Genomic DNA, 16,016 nt, shown 5'->3' with positions numbered 1-16,016 from the left:
CATTAAAAATATGTGCCATAAATATTTTATAGGGTAGGAAGCTGAAGATGAAATAAAAGTACTTTTAATAAGGAAATAGTCCTTTGCAAAAGAAAACATAGTCAAGAGCCCAAAACCAATGTTGGCAATTGCCATGAGAAGCCTTTCTCTGTGCCATTTAGAATCATAGGCTTAGAAGGTTAGAAGGCTCTCCAAGGTTTTGGTCTAAGAGGACTTTATCTAAAACAGTAGTTCCCAGATTTTTTTTTCATTTCATGGATCTATAAAATACACACTTGCATGCGCACGTGTATGCCAACCCAAACTATCAATCTGTTATCACTGTAAAGAAGGGGACTTAACACCAAGAACATTGGAGAGATGTAGTTTCTTAACAAAGAACAGTATTTCCCAAGAACAAAACAGATAGGAATCTTACCTTAGCCAGTGGAATTATTGGTCTGGAGAGCAGTTGGGGAATGTCTTCATCTGGACTGGTAGGTTTAGATCCATTTGTAGGGGTAAAAATTACCTTGGGGTAGAGTGAACTCCCAGGCGATTGCATCAGTCATATCAGTTGGAAGCACACTCAGGAAAATACCAGTTGAAGTGTAGTTTACCTTGCTTCTTAGTAAAACTTTTACTGTTTGCTTTGGCATCCTAATAAGGGGCCCTTACCTAGTCAGGCTCTATTTCTCATCTTCCATGTGAGATTGGGGACTCTTGAGTTCACAGGTCTCATTTGTGCTGAACAAATATCTTAATGGTTTTTCTTCAAAAAGGAAGAAACATATAAAAGTATTATCTTAACCAGTTTGGTTAAAATGTGGTTAAAAAAAAAAATGGCAAAAAAACTACTGAGATTTCACTGGTGGTCCAGTGGCTAAGACTCCTTGCTCTCAGTGCAGAGGGCCTGGGTTCAATCCCTTGTAAGGGAACTAGATCCCACAGGCCGTAACTAAAAGATCCTGTGCCCCACAACTCAGAGCCAGGGCAGCTAAATAACGAAATGTTTTTAAAAACTACTCTTTTAGCCATTTCAGTAGTGTTAAGGATATTCACCTCGTTGTGAAACAGAACTTTTTCATCCTGCACATCTAAAACCCCATACATACCCTTTTCCTCCTCTCCTCAGTCCCTGGTAACCACCATCATACTTTCTGTTTTGAGGAATTTGACTCTGAATATTTTCCATACCTCATGTAAGTGGAATCACACTGTATTTGTCTTTTGGTGACTGGCATATTTCATTTAGCATGATGTTTTTAAGTTTCATCCATGTTGTAGTATGTGTCAGAATTCCTTTTTAAGACTGAGTCTATGCCATTGTACATGTATCAGTTTATCTATTCATCCATTGATGGGCATTTCTCTGATGATTACTGATGTTGAGCATCTTTTCAGTGCATGTTGGCCATTTTGTCATATGTGTTGGCCATGTATGTCATCTTTGGAGAAATGCCTATTCAAGTCCTTTGGTTATTTGATTTATATTTACTTGTTTAATTGGGTTATTTGATTTTTTTTTTTTCGCGTTGAGTTGTAGAAGTTCTTTATACATTTTGGTTATTAATTATTTAGAAGTATCTTTCCTATTCTATAGGCTGCCTTTCACTCTGTGATTGTATCCTTTGATGCACAAAGGTTTTTAAGTTTGATGTAGTCTTCTCTATTCTTGCTTTTGTTGCCTGTGTTTTTGGTATATATGTAAGAAATTGTTGCCAAGTCCAATGTAATGAAGATTTTTTCCCCCTATGTTTTCTTCTAGGGCTTGTATAGTTTTAGGATTTATGGTTAGATCTTTAATCCATTTTGGGTTAATTTTTGTATATGGTGTAAGGGTCAAATCATTCCTTTACATGTGGATATTAATTTTCTAACACAATTTGTTGAAGAGACAGTTCTTTCTTCATTGAGTGGTCTTGGCACGCTTGCTGAAGTTCATCTCACCGTATACACAAGAATTTATTTCGGGTTTTTCTGTTCTATTCCATTGGTGTATTTGTCTTTATGCCAGTACCATACTGTTTGATTACTGTAGCTTTGTGGTAGGTTTAGAAATGAGAACATGAGTGTGTTCTTCCAGTGGTGTTCTTTTTCAAAATTGTTTTGACTCTTTGGAGTCCCTTGAGATCCTATATGAATTTTAGGATGTATTTTCTATTTCTGCAAAACAAAAATGCCATTGGAATTTTAATAGGGATTTCATTGAATCAGTAGATTGTTTTGGGTAATATTGACATCTTAACATATTAAGTTTTCCAGTCTGTGGACATGAGATGTCTTTTCATGTATTTGTGATTTCTTTCAGTGGTGTTTTGTAATTTTCAGTATATAAGTCTTTTACTTCCTTGGTGAGGTTTATTCCCAAGTATGTATTCTTTTTTATTTTATTCTACTGTAAATGAAATTGTTTTCTTAGTTTCCTTCTCATATTTCATTGTTAGTATATAGGAACACACTGAAGTTTATATGTTGATCTTGTGTACTGCAACTTGGCTGAATTTATCAGTTTTAACTGTATGTTTGTGTGCTATCTCTAGAGTTTTCTACATATAAGATCATGTCATCTATGAACAGAGGTAATTTTTTTTTTATTTTCATCACTGAGTATGTTGTTAGCCCTGCCTGGGCTTTTCATAAATGGGTTTGGGGGGCCCCAGAACTCTGCAGTCATCCAGACCTCAGGATTTTATTGTTTTTAACAGATGGATTATTGTGTCCACAACATTTTTCTTCTTTCAAACTTCAGCCTTAGAAGATAAAGCCTTATCTGCAGTTTTAGAGACATTCTGCATCATCTTCATGTATGAACACAAAGTGAGGATTCCTTATTTCTTAAAGCTGTTTAATGACATCAATACCTTAATGTGTCCTGCCATACTTCCCACTAAATTCTATGAGATATTTTCTTTACTGGAAGACTCAGGTTGGCCTCTTAGAATAAATAATGCATTAAATGGTCCCTCAGAAGACTGTTAATCGGTCTCTTGGAATATGTAATATCTGTTATTTAGCTTCTGCCGATATTAGATAAGATTTTTTTTTTACTGACAGTTCCTTCAAAGTGGTTTAGTTATTAATTCTGATAAGTTCTTATGTGAGTGATAGGTGTAGTGATAATGTATATGTTTTGGTAAATTGGCTGTAGTGGAATTGGGTTGTTTGATGGGGACTTTACCTTTGACTATAGGCTGTTAGTGACCAGTAACTTAAAAATAACACACTGAAGTTTTCTGAGATGTCAGACTCAGAAAGCACATATTCAGAAATGAAAGGTTTAACTTGAGAAAAATTACCATTCTAGTTATTCATATGTATTAAAAGCTACAGGTAATGAGTAGCTTTTAATACATATGAATAACTAATTCTGGCCTGCCAGAATCTTGTTTTGTTATGCCTCACTGAGATTATAACTTGATGGGTATGGACAATGTTCAGCACAGTTACCATAGGCAAAATGGGAAGGATACAGGGGAAAAAAATGATGAAGTCAGTAAAGCTTATTTTCGGTTCTCTTATTGTTTTTAGGGACCTCCCTCCTTGCTGTCAAATACCCCTTAAGGCTCCAGTCCTCCTTCTCCAGGGTCTCACGCAGTGATCCATGCTTTTCTTTCACTCTCTAGTTTCTTCCTCCTTGCATTTCAGTTGTGCAGTATCTTGCCCCTTAGCACCAGCTTTCCACTTCCTGCTGTGGTAAATTAATCTACACTTAATTAAAAGCAGTTGGTTGGCTTTATGTGTTTCCCTTATAAGATTCTCTATTTGCCATTAATGGGAGTGTCAGTGCCTTAATCTAAATGGTGGGACCCACTGGCAGGCCAGGATATATTTAAAATAGGAGAAGAAGTGGCTGAGACTTGTGAGATTTAAACTACGTGAAGTTGGTTGCCTGGGTGTGCACTGGCCTTCTGTTCTCTTGTGCCAGCTCACTATAGTTGAGTTCCCAGAAGTACTTCTGCTTTATTCTTAACGAGAGATGAGGGTTCATGCACAGTTCATGTCTTTGAAATGCCTTCTATGCCTTATTTGAAAGAAGGCCCCCTTTATATTTTTGCCACGCAGCACATTCTGTTGGACCTGTAAGTATTCATTGGGCATACCCCAGTTGGAGAGTGTTAGCTGAGACCGATTCTGCTTCTTTAATTCAATGGCATTTTATGGTGCTCTGCGTTTGTTTTTAACATCTTAATTGGACTTTTACTATCCTTGCTCTATGTTACTATTAAACACAATTTTTCAAAAACCTAAGAAAAAGAGATAATAAGTAATAAAACTCCTTCATTTGTTTTGGAAAGGTACTGATTTTTCTTATTTTTAATATGAAAGTATCCTCTATTTTCTTATTTAATAATATTTTAGTATGACGGGCTTATTGGATGAAACTATTGGTAAAGTCAAGGCCAGATAGTTTGTTACTGTAAGCTGCTAATGCCAGCCCAACTCTAAGCCCTGTGGAAGCAAAAATAACTTTTGGGGAATGAGTGACAAGGTAGCCAAGTCAGCCAGTACTTTGTTTAGAGTCAGCCACTTTCAGAATGCAGTCACATGGCCATCTCATTTGCATCTCCCTCAGAACAACTCTTTGAAGTAGGTATTATTGCTCCTCAGTTTTACAGACTTAAGAAACTGAGGCTTATAATGTACCTTATGTACTTGGAGTGATACAGAGGGAGGAGGCCTCCATCATCCAGCCGATTACCTTCCCCATTCCGACACACACCCACACTGTCACACTCATGCTCCGTCAGAGAAGTGGGTTGGGTGTTGAGAGAATTACTTTGCTGCCCAGTAAACTGGAATAATGTTAGGAGCTGCCCATGAAGGAAATGAAGCTCTCTTGAGAGTTGGAAGAGTCTGCTCACAGAATTCCCTTCTATTGATAATTTTCGGTAGTGGCCTCTGGGGAAGCAGAGTAGAAATTACCTTGGTACCTTGGCTGATATGAAATTTCAAATGATTGACATGACTGACTTGAGGCTTCTGCAATAAGCCAAAGAGGTCTGCATTTTGCTGGTCATAAGCTTGTAGAAAAGAAGTGTGTGAGGGGGTTCCTTTTGTAATGTTTAGTGCTACTAGAATATAATTCCTTAGGTTCTCCATATGCCATAAATACCATCAGACTCTGTCCCCAAATCCTATTTTCTAATAAAGATAGAATAAATCATATATACTCTGTGCTTATCTTCTGCCATCTTGCTGATGCCTGACTTTTTAAGATTATTGAAACAGTTTCCTCAGTGCTGTATCCTTTTGGAAAATAGATAACACATGATTTTTTTTTTTCCCCAAAAAGTACACATGTTAGTGACTCTCTTTTTTTCCCCAGCTTTACTCCCCTCCACCCCAGTTTGCCGCTACAGGGCATGTGATAAAAGAGAGGGAGATTGTGCTTGTGTAGCTTTTTTCAGTCTTGATGGCATATTATATGCACTCTTCTACCCCTTTTCTCTTTCACATACTGTATTTTAAAGTGTTGTATACCTAGGCCTGCCTCTTTAAAAAACAAAACAAAATGAAAAACGACTGGTAGTTTCAGTTATGGCCGGTTTATAATTTATAACTTATTCTCAATTAAAGTGCCTGAGTGTTTTCTTTGTAGCTTCCAGTCTTCTCCTTTTGTGTGTATGTAACAAACACCACTTTGTATTTGGCCCTTCTCTTTGGACATTTGTCTTCTTTGCTCTTGAAATAAAGTGCTCAAAAGCTGTCTCTCCATTCATGCAAAATATGAAGGGCCTCCATCCTGACGGATGTGCCCTGGCATATCATCGGGAAAGCACCGGATTAAATATACTACCATCCTTTTTTAAGAAACAAGACATCAACAAGATGGGGTTTCCTTTCCTTAGAGCAGCCACTGAAATTACCATCTCATCCGGATGATCCATGTCTAAATTCTAGTCAGATTTATTTTCTATTCACAGAAATTGTTCCTTTTTCTTCCTCTGCAGGCAGTTCCTAATGTATATATGTGTCTCCCATACAAATGGCCACGTGTGGAAAGCCCGCCTCAGCCATGTGGGGAAAGTGGGAGGAGGGAGATTCCCAATTTCACTGCCTGGGCTGCAGCTGGGAAGGCAGTTCTTGGCATTTCAAGTTGAAACTTTGAATAAATTTTCTCAGAATAATGCATTTGAGAGTTAACTTCCATAGTGGTATCACTGGTATTCTGGTATGATACCAAGGATTCATGATGGGCTCAACGATATGCCAGAGCACATCTGTCAGGACAGAGGTCCATCCTATTTTGCATGAATGAAAACACAACTTTTGAGCATTTTATTTCAAGAGCAAAGAAGACAAATGTCCAAAGATAAGGGGTCAAATACAAAGCAGTACGTTTGTGAATATTGAATTAATTCTGTGTGGCCACATTTTGCTTCCTCAAACATCACATGGACTGGGAGTAACCTTCATCTGACGGAGGTCAGAGGAACAGAAATATGTCTTGCGCTACTGTTTTTTCCTGTGACTGCAGTGAAACTCAGAAAGCATAAGGTGAGCTCCTTGCCACCTGGATAAATCAGAGTTAGTGAGGGAGAAGCAGAATTTCAAAAAAAAGAAAAGAAAAAATTTTTCTTTCCCAATAAAGAAGTTTCATAAAGAGAGAAAACATTAGACTAAGCAAGAACACTTCAACAGATCCACTAAAGTGGCCTTGTGCCCCCTAAAGACAAATATCCTCTGAAAACTTTTGTGAGCAGAATTCTGATGAAGTTTTATGGGGAAGCTAGAGTTTGCCACCTGAGTCTAAAGGCTATTTTCTTGAGGCCCAGACCAAAGGACTATGCAAGCCATGTCTGTGACTAACACTGCCTCAAAAAACTCCTCCGCTTTGTTGGGTGTATCGTAGGGGGCGGGAGGGTACCCTACAGGGTGAAACTAGATATGATGGTAAATGGCAGAGAGGAAAGGTGTCTCATAACTTGTCTATTTTGTGGACGGTTCATATCTCAAGGTCTTCTTTGCTATCAGAGAGTATATAATTTGCTTTTTTGTCTTTAAATTTTTTTTTCATGGAACTTTTCAGGCATATGCAAAAATAAAGGGACTATTTATAATGAACTCTATGTCCCCATCAATCAGCTTCAACAATTATGAACATTTTGACAATTGTGTTTCATTTATCTTCCTGCCACATTTTTCCCCTAGAGTATTTTAAAGCAAATTCCATACATCATCATATTTCACCTTTAAATACTTCAGAGATATCTCTAACATATAAAGACTTAAAAATACAGCCATCATGCTATTGTCACATCAAACTAATAACTACTTAGTATTATCTAATACTTAGTCTGTATTTAAATTTCTCCATTTTGGATTTAGGGTTTAGGGGAGGGCGTTAGTCTGTATTTAAATTTCTCCAATTTTGGACTTAGGGTTTAGGGGAGGGAAGCTGGGGGAAAGGACTGCAAAGGGGCATGAAACTTCTGGGGCTGATGGACATGTTCATTATTTTGGTTGTGGTGATTTCACAAGTACATACCATATGTCAAAATTTATCAAGTTGTACCTTTTAAATATGTGCAGTTCATTGTATGTCAGTTCTACTTCAACGAAATTGTTTAAAAAAAAAAATAGAGTGGTACAGTTAGAGACAAACAGTATTTTAAACATTTCCCCCAGTTTTCTCAAAAATACATTTTTATATTTGGCTTGTTGAAATTAGGCTCTAAAGAAGAACCACACATTGCATTTGGGTGATATGTTTCTAGGTTTCTTATGACCTGTAGCAGATCTGCTGCTGCTGCTGCTGCTGCTAAGTCGCTTCAGTCTTGTCTGACTCTGTGCGACACCATAGACGGCAGCCCACCAGGCTCCCCCATCCCTGGGATTCTCCAGGTAAGAACACTGGAGTGGGTTACCATTTCCTTCTCCAATGTGTGAAAGTGAAAGTGAAGTCGCTCAGTCGTGTCTGACTAGTAGCGACCCCATGGACTGCAGCCCACCAGGCTCCTCCGTCCATGGGATTTTCCAGGCAAGAGGACTGGAGTGGGGTGCCATTGCCTTCTCCAGTAGCAGATCTACCCACCCGCTTTTTTCCTCATGTTGTCTATTTGTTAAAGACTCCAGACCATTGATCCTGTAGCATTTGCTACACTCTGACTTGGTTCTTTGGCTAACTCCACCCTTGCAGCATGTTACTGTCTCACACTGCTTATGATCTGGTGCCAGATCCAAAGGCTTTGGTGGACTCAGGTTCAGTTATTTTAGCAAGAGTACAGTAATAGGTGATATTCCTGTGGACTTCTTATTGCATTCTATCAGGAAAGCATATAATGTCTGGTTGTCCTATTTTCAATGTAAAATTGGTCAGTGGAGTCAGGTGCTGTCAGCCTTATGCATCCATTGTAAAGTTTCCTGTCATCTTTCACCTAGTAGTTGACATAGCTACTGGCTAGATCTATTATTTCATTAGAGGTATGTGCATGTATGTGTGTCTGTGCGTGGGTGTCTATGCAATTTTTAACAAATGTATTGAGATGTAATTTACGTACAATAAACTGCATGTATTTAAAGGGCACAGTTCAGGAAGTCTAACATATGTATACATTTTTGATGACTGCCCAGCTGCTCTAGAGACATAGTGCTTTAGAGGCACACCGTAGGGACAAACCATAATTCCTGGTGGTCAGATATTTAAGGGGTAAATTCATTCTTTCAGCAGTAGCAATAGACTTTTTCCATGTGGCTGTGGAGTAGAAGGGCTTCCCCGGTGGCTCAGCGGTAAAGAATCCACCTGCAATGCAAGAAACTCGGGTTCGACCCCTGGGTTGGAAAGATACCCTGGATAAGGGCATGGCAACCCACTCTAGTATTCTTATCTAGAGAATCCCATAGACAGAGGAACCTGGCAGGCTACAGTCTTAAGGTTGTGAACAGTTGGACACAACTGAGACTCACAGCACATGGAGCAGAAGAGGAAGCCTTTAGTTTGGACCTTGCTTGAACACTAGCTTGTCAGGGAGATCAAACTGAAAGCATCATCAGGTTTGATCTGGAAGCAGCATAAACGACTAAGCCCGGAAACAGACGTGTTTAGTCCTTACAGCCAGTTTAGTTACTCCTCCTCTCTGGTGTGCCACTTCGCATAGAGTCACAGATAACATTTCAATGCGTGTGGGTGGGTGGGTGGGTATGTGTGTGCTCCCACTGTATTCAGAATTTCTCTGAATTTTGTATGTACAGTCTTCCTTGTGCCCAGTCTACTATCCTCCTGGGTTCAGTTCTAGGCACAGATCTCTTTGGCAAGAGTATTAGGTTAATGAATCAAAAAAATAGATCCCTTCAAGGGCAGCTACTTAGCTTTGTTCCACAGATGGCATCTCCTTAACCCCCTGTCTGTCATCTTATATGTCCTGATCATCAGGAGACTTGGATAATACAGTGTGTATAGCTCAATGTATGATTATCCCTGCTACCAAATGTTCAGAAGCTCCATCCTGCAAATAGCATTAACAGTAGTGTACCATAATGTGGGTATCAGAATGTGAAGATGCAACCTGAGACCAAGCCTCTGCAAGGAAATGGACAGATGTTATATGCAAGAGTATTTGTGGGGCTCTGTGAATGTACTAAAAATTATTGAGTTGTGTGCTCTAAATGAGTGAATTTTATAGTATGTCAACTATAATCTCAATAAAATGGCTTTTTCTAAAGTGTGAGATTAAAATAAATTAATAGAAATGATACTTGATGTTCTGGGAACAGATGAAATTGTCAAGAAGACAGCTGAGGACAGAATCTTAAGGAGAGTTCACATTTCAAGGAAAAGAGACACACATGAAAACAAAAAAGGTGTGTTTACAGATGCAGGAAGAAACCCAGAAGAGAGCAGTCGCCTAAAATGCAGAAGTGAGTGTGTGTTCAGTGTTGGGCAAAATAGATGTGGATGGGGACAGAAAAAGCCGATGGACTCAGCTCTGAGGAAAGTGCAAAGGCCTTTGAGGAAATAGTTTCTATGAAATAAAGGAGTGAAGGAGTGAGTTGTGAGAAACATGAAGCTGCACATTCCTCTTGCCAGAAATAAAGCGGACAGAAGGAGAAAGAGCCGAAAAATAGCATCAAGGAGGGTCCAGAAGCAGGGCAGACTTGGGCCTGTGTGTCTTTTAGACGGGAGAGACTTGGGCACGTTTGAACCTGGAGAGGACGGAGGCGAACAGAGAGCAGAGACTGAAGGTACAGAGGGCTTCCCCCAGTGCTGGCTCTTCAGACAGTCAGATCAGTTGGCACTTGGCACAGAGCGGAGCATCTACAGTGCTGGAGGTTCTGTCTGTGTCATCTCCTGGCGCTGTGGCAAGTCAGGCTTGTGTGCTGGCCGGCTCTCCAGATGAACTCTCCTCCTTCATCATCGAAGAGAGCAGATCCTAATGCAAGTGAGACATCATCACATGGACATAACCTTGAATCTGCTATAACGCGTGATTAGACAGACTCATTCTTGGACATCAGCACTCGGTTACTGATGAGTGATGGCCCACCTTGCAAGCCTCCCACACACCCAGCACATCAGCATACCATCACCTGTGGCCAAGAGCCACTGCTCAAGTGGCCGGTCTACTTTCAGGTCTAAGAGCTCAAGAACACATTGACTTAGAGCTTCCAAACCCATCTCAGAGAATTCAGTCTCTGGGGGAGTCTCTGAGGGACACCCTGACCTACAGGTTATCTCTTACCCATCCACCCACCAGCACCCACATTCAGGAAGAATGGTAATGGAGGGGACAAGGGAAAGTGCAGCGGCTGTGAGGACTCTGCACCCCTTTAGCCATCATTCCCCCAGCACCCCGCCAGTCTCCACACTGCACTTTGTCGTTGTTCAGTCACTAACTCATATCCAACTCTCTGCGACACCATGGACTGCAGCAGCCCAGGCTCCTCTGTCTTCCAGTATCTTCTGGACTTTGCTCAAATCCATGTCCACTGCCTTAGTGATGCTATCTAACCATCTCATCCTCTGCCGCCCCTTTCTCCTTTTGCCTTTGTCTTTTCCAATGAGTCAGCTCTTCACATCAAGTGGCCAAAGTATTGGAGCTTCAGCTTCAGCTTCAGCAACGATCCTTCCAATGAGTATTCAGGGTTGATTTCCTTTAGGGTTGACGGGTTTGATCTCCTTGCAGCCCAAGGGACTCTCAAGAATCTTCTCCAGCACCACAATTCAGAAGTATAGGTTTTTAGCACTCAGCCTTCTTTATGGTCCAACCTCTCACATCCGAATATGACTACTGGAGAAAAACCATAGCTTTGACTGTAGGGACCTTTGTTGGCAAAGTGATGTCTCTGCTTTTTAATACACTATCTAGGTTTGTTAGGATTTCCCTGTGGCTCAGACGGTAAAGCGTCTGTCTACAATGCGGGAGACCCCAGTTCAATCCCTGGGTTGGGAAGATCTCCAGGAGAAGGAAATGGCAACCCACTCCAGTATTCTTCCCTGGGAAATCCCATGGACAGAGGAGCCTGGTAGGCTACAGTCCATGGGGTTGCAAAGAGTCAGACACAACTGAGCGACTTCACTTCACTAGGTTTGTTATAGTTGTCCTTCCAAAGAGCAAACGTCTTTTAATTTCCTGCTACAGTCACCGTCCACTATGATTTTGCAGCCCAAGAAAATAAAATCTGTCACTGCTTCCACTTTTTTCCCGTCTATTTGCTATGAAGTGATGGGACTGGATACCACGATCTTAGATTTTTTAATGTTGAGTCTCAAGCCAACACTGCACTTAGCCAGAGGCTAACCTCACCCTTCTCAGTCTTTGTCCCTAGTTCTTGTTTTTGTTATTTTGTATCTATTTCTTTATTTTTATTTTAGCCATAATTCACAAATTCAAAAGGCTAGTTTCGTTGTACTTAAAATACAACCTTTTAAAGCCCCACATAATACTCTAAAATGTAGCATTCTTCCCTTTTGGGTTATTCACTGTGTCTTAGTTATTTTATTTATTTTTATTTTTTGGCTGTGCCACACAGTATATGGGATCTTAGTTCCCTGACCAGGAATCAAACCCTAGCCCCCTACACTGTAAGCACAGAGTCTTAACCACTAGACCATCAGGGAATTCCAATTAACTGTATCTTAATGTGATGTCTACTTTGTTTTAAAAAAAAATCTTTTTCTTAATTGTATATTGATATTAAATTACATTTTCCAATATCTCTCAGAAATAAACTGTTAGCTGAAAATAAAATTCATTTTTAACGCTAGTTATTTGTAAAAACATGTTCACTGTGTTTTCAAGCACCCTTTGCAGGTTTTGTGGGACATGTCATGTAGGGTATGTGTAGTAATTTGAAGGGTTAAAATACGCTGCACTGTCGCATATGGCAGTGAGCAGAATCGCAGATGTTGATGATACCACGTAATTAGTATTCTTTTATGTAAATGAAGGCTGTCAGCATGTTACCATAGTGTCTACTCTCTCTGAAGCTGGAATTTATGCCACTTGGTCTCACCAAGACCAGGCAGGATTTTTCCACTATCCATAGTTAAGAACTGAGAAGAAATCAAAACAATGAGAGAGAAGAAATGGAAATCTCCCTAAAGTGGATTCTTTTAAATTTTTCCTATTTTATTTTTGTTGATTTTCTCCCCAGAAATTTTCTTTCTGGTGATGAGATGCTGTTATCCATTTCAGATTGGCTAAGAAATCTGCTAATTGAGAACAGGAATGTTCCAATTAAAAAATTGTATTTTCAAGCTATAAATTTTTGAAAGATTTTGTAACATTCAGTCATCTCTCTCAAACGGGGACCTTTTAAAATAATCGAGAAGTTTCTCATAAGAACAAAAGGCTCACACTGAATAGATTTCATTAGCTTCTTTCACTATTTGGTGACATTAACTATAGTAGAATCCTTTAAATATTAATTATGGTTTTTAGCTCGAGCTGATTCAGATTTTTAAATATAAAGCTATATAGTACTTGAAGAAGCAAAACCCAGTATTTTGTCAGGTTTGCTTTCCCTGTATGCAGATCAATCCAAGGTGTCCTGGACATTTATTTACAGTTACTGATCTACTTAATGATGGAGAACTATTGAGGCACATCTTGTTAATTCCCAGTTACACTGGGAAACTGGGTGCCTGCACACTGGATGATATGTTTTTCAATTGGAAATGTCAGGACTTTTATGACCTTCAGTGATTATGAAGGAAAAGGGGTACATGTCAGAAAAATGTAAAAGAGATTTCCTCTTTGTGCCTATGAGCATGAGGCCTTGTTCCTAAAGTGGTCGGAGGTTGTATGAGGGGTGAGTGAAGCACATGGTCTTCCTTTTGGTGTTTTTTTTGTTTTTTGTATGCTGCAAACATTTTAATGATTATTGTTGAGCATACATTTTGGAAATTTTTTTTATTTTAAGCTGCAACAAATTAAATAAATGTTTATAATATACAAAGAAAATACAACCAAAATTTTTTGAACTGAGTATACCCAAGATTGTGTTCTCTTTATTCTGTATTGTGTATTGGCTTTTGTGTCACTTTTGAATGATTTCCATTTCATGCCTCAGATATGTCTTTCCTCTAGAGAAGCTAGTCTGCCTAGGTTAAATCAGTGTAGTGAGGTACGGAGTAGCCTCGTGTCTTCCTGAATGGATTTACTCTGCCATATGGCAGGTTAGTGAATCGCCACGACAGATTTGTAACGGGAAAGAGGCTGTGCAGGAAAGGATGTGCGTGCTCAGCAGATTTATGGATCAGAAAATGAAATCGGAAGAAAGAATTTCCAGAGTGCCCTTTCCATTTGACAGCATTCCATGCAGAGGGTGTGGAATGGTTTTTTAGTGTTTTTCTATTTTTTTTTTTTCCTGTTGTTGTTGTTCCAACATGTTTTGTTTTTTGTCTTTCTAGACAGAAGCTGATTTTATAAGGTATCAGTGTTCTGGGTGTTGTGTTGCTGTATTCCCATTCACAGATATACTCTCTTTTTATAGAATTTGAAGCTGTGCTATTTCATGTGATAAGATCTCAGTAGCAATTAAATTTCTAAAGACACATCAAGGTTCCTCTTGGCTAAAGTGGGAATTTGCCAGGTTTTGAGTTATAAGAAGAGGCCATTCAAAAAAACAAAAAAGAAGAAGAAGCTATTCAGACATGATTCAGTGAGTACAGAATCTTCTGGAGGGAGAAAACAAAAAGAAAAGCCAAGTGAGCTAAATATAGTATGTCCTGGTGTATTTAAAGTTTTGCTATCTAATACATGTGGCTGTTTAAATTAAAATTAATTAAAAGTAAGCCCCTCTGTCTCACTGGCCACATTTCAGGTGCTCAGGAGACACATGTGACAGTAGTGCAGTATTGGGCGATGCAGATAAAGAATGTTTCCATCATCGCAGAAAGTTCTATTGGACGTTTGTCTAAGTGAAAGATCTTGGGAAATAAAATTCTTTCTTTGATTTCTATGAGGTGTTCTTCATCGCCAAATAATTTCCTGGATTACATTCTAAGGTTTTAATGTAAAAATGAGTAGAGCTTGTGAAAAATGGAGATTTTAGACCCCTCCCCCAAATCATCAAGTTTGGGGTCATCACCAGAAATCTGTACATATGACAAGTATCCTAAGGAATTTTGTTGCTGGTAGGTGGTTCAGCAACTACCTACCAAGTTTTGAAAAATATCAAGTTAATGACAAACTTGGGGGTTACCAATCTTTTGACTTCCCCTTTTCATTCTTTTTCTTTTGTGTCCCAGTAATTGGTTGTAAGCATCATGTGTATTCAACTTAAACTCTTGATTGGTAATAAGTAGCAAAAAGAAAATTCATTTATTGACCATCTTATCTTTCTAATATGTCTTTTTTAATTTGACTATGCCCTACAAAAAGTAAACAAATGGTTATTTCAGTACTGTTCTGGGCTATGTGGAGAAGTAATTCTGACAGAATACCTTTGACCACTAAAGAGGTGAGCACACCCACAAGTCTTGCAATTATAAAGGTTAAAGAAAAAAAGAAATACAACATTTGATCTCCTTTCTGAAGGAGGTTATATCTAGTTATATGGAGAAATACATCCACAGACACGACTTAAAGGGCACTTAGCAAAAAGTCAATAGTTAGAAAAATAATATAGTAGAAACTAAATCCTTACAGTACTCAAAGGATGATCTGATTTGATGGAAGATAATCTCAGTTAGTTTCCTTTGTTTGATGACTTAAGGATTTCTTATATAGGAATGGGCTGGAATGGGCAATTTAAAAATGAGAAAGGTCTGTGGTTGGTCCTGTGGTCTATTTGTGAGTTTCAGCCATAGAGCCAAGCCAGAAAGAAAAACCAACTGAAGGAACTACTTAGTGCTTTGGATTTAGAACTTCTCTTGGGTGACCCCATCATGATAGAACTGTATTTGCTCCCAGAAATGAGAGTGGACAAGAAAGGAGGTGAAGGAAGTCTACTTTATAAGAGGAACTCCCTTCAGGCAATTTTAAATGCTGGTATTGCAGGGAGGTCAGCTTTCCAAAGAATAAAAGGTTTTCTTTTAAAATAGCCTCTTTCCCTTGAAGAAATTGCTTATTAGCCTTCTCTGATGAACCATATTGAAGAAGCAATGTTAGAAAGACCAAAAAAAAAAAAAAATGCTTAGTGAGTTACCACTGTTTTAAAAATAGAAAGCATTTTTGCATACATTATCTGGAAAGTTTGCTTTTTTTTTTTTGGTCTCATAGTTTGGTTAAATACTGTAATAACCAGTAGCCACTATACCACTAAGTCAGATTTGTCTAGTTCTGTAGTTACTTAGTCTTTCAGTAAGGAAGGTAAATGTTTTCCCATCCTTTTTACAAGATGTAAATGTTGTTTACAAATAGACACTTTGGCTTAGTCCCTCAGAGTTACTGTAACAAAAATGCCATAGACTGGGTGGCTTATACATAACAGTTCTGAAGGCTGGGAAGGCCAAGATCATGGCACCAGATTCCATATCTGGTAAAGACTAATTGGTTCACAGACATATGGCTGGCTTTTCACTTGTGTTCTCACATGGAGGAAGGAGTGAGGGAGCTCTTTTTAGAAGCACTAATCCCATTCTTGAAGGC

The 16,016-nt window shown here is 39.0% G+C and overlaps 1 protein-coding gene across 2 annotated transcripts in view; it reads left to right on the top strand.

Moving 5' to 3' along the window:
• Positions 1–16,016, top strand: part of MED20 (mediator complex subunit 20) — a 69,568-nt gene that overhangs the window by 52,572 nt on the left and 980 nt on the right. The gene's annotated exons all lie outside the window — the stretch shown is intronic.

The sequence above is a fragment of the Cervus elaphus genome, chromosome 7 (assembly GCF_910594005.1).
Source record: "Cervus elaphus chromosome 7, mCerEla1.1, whole genome shotgun sequence".
Classification (NCBI taxonomy): domain Eukaryota; kingdom Metazoa; phylum Chordata; class Mammalia; order Artiodactyla; family Cervidae; genus Cervus; species Cervus elaphus.
Note: the sequence above shows the minus strand (reverse complement) of the source record. Positions and strands in the feature narration are given on the sequence as shown.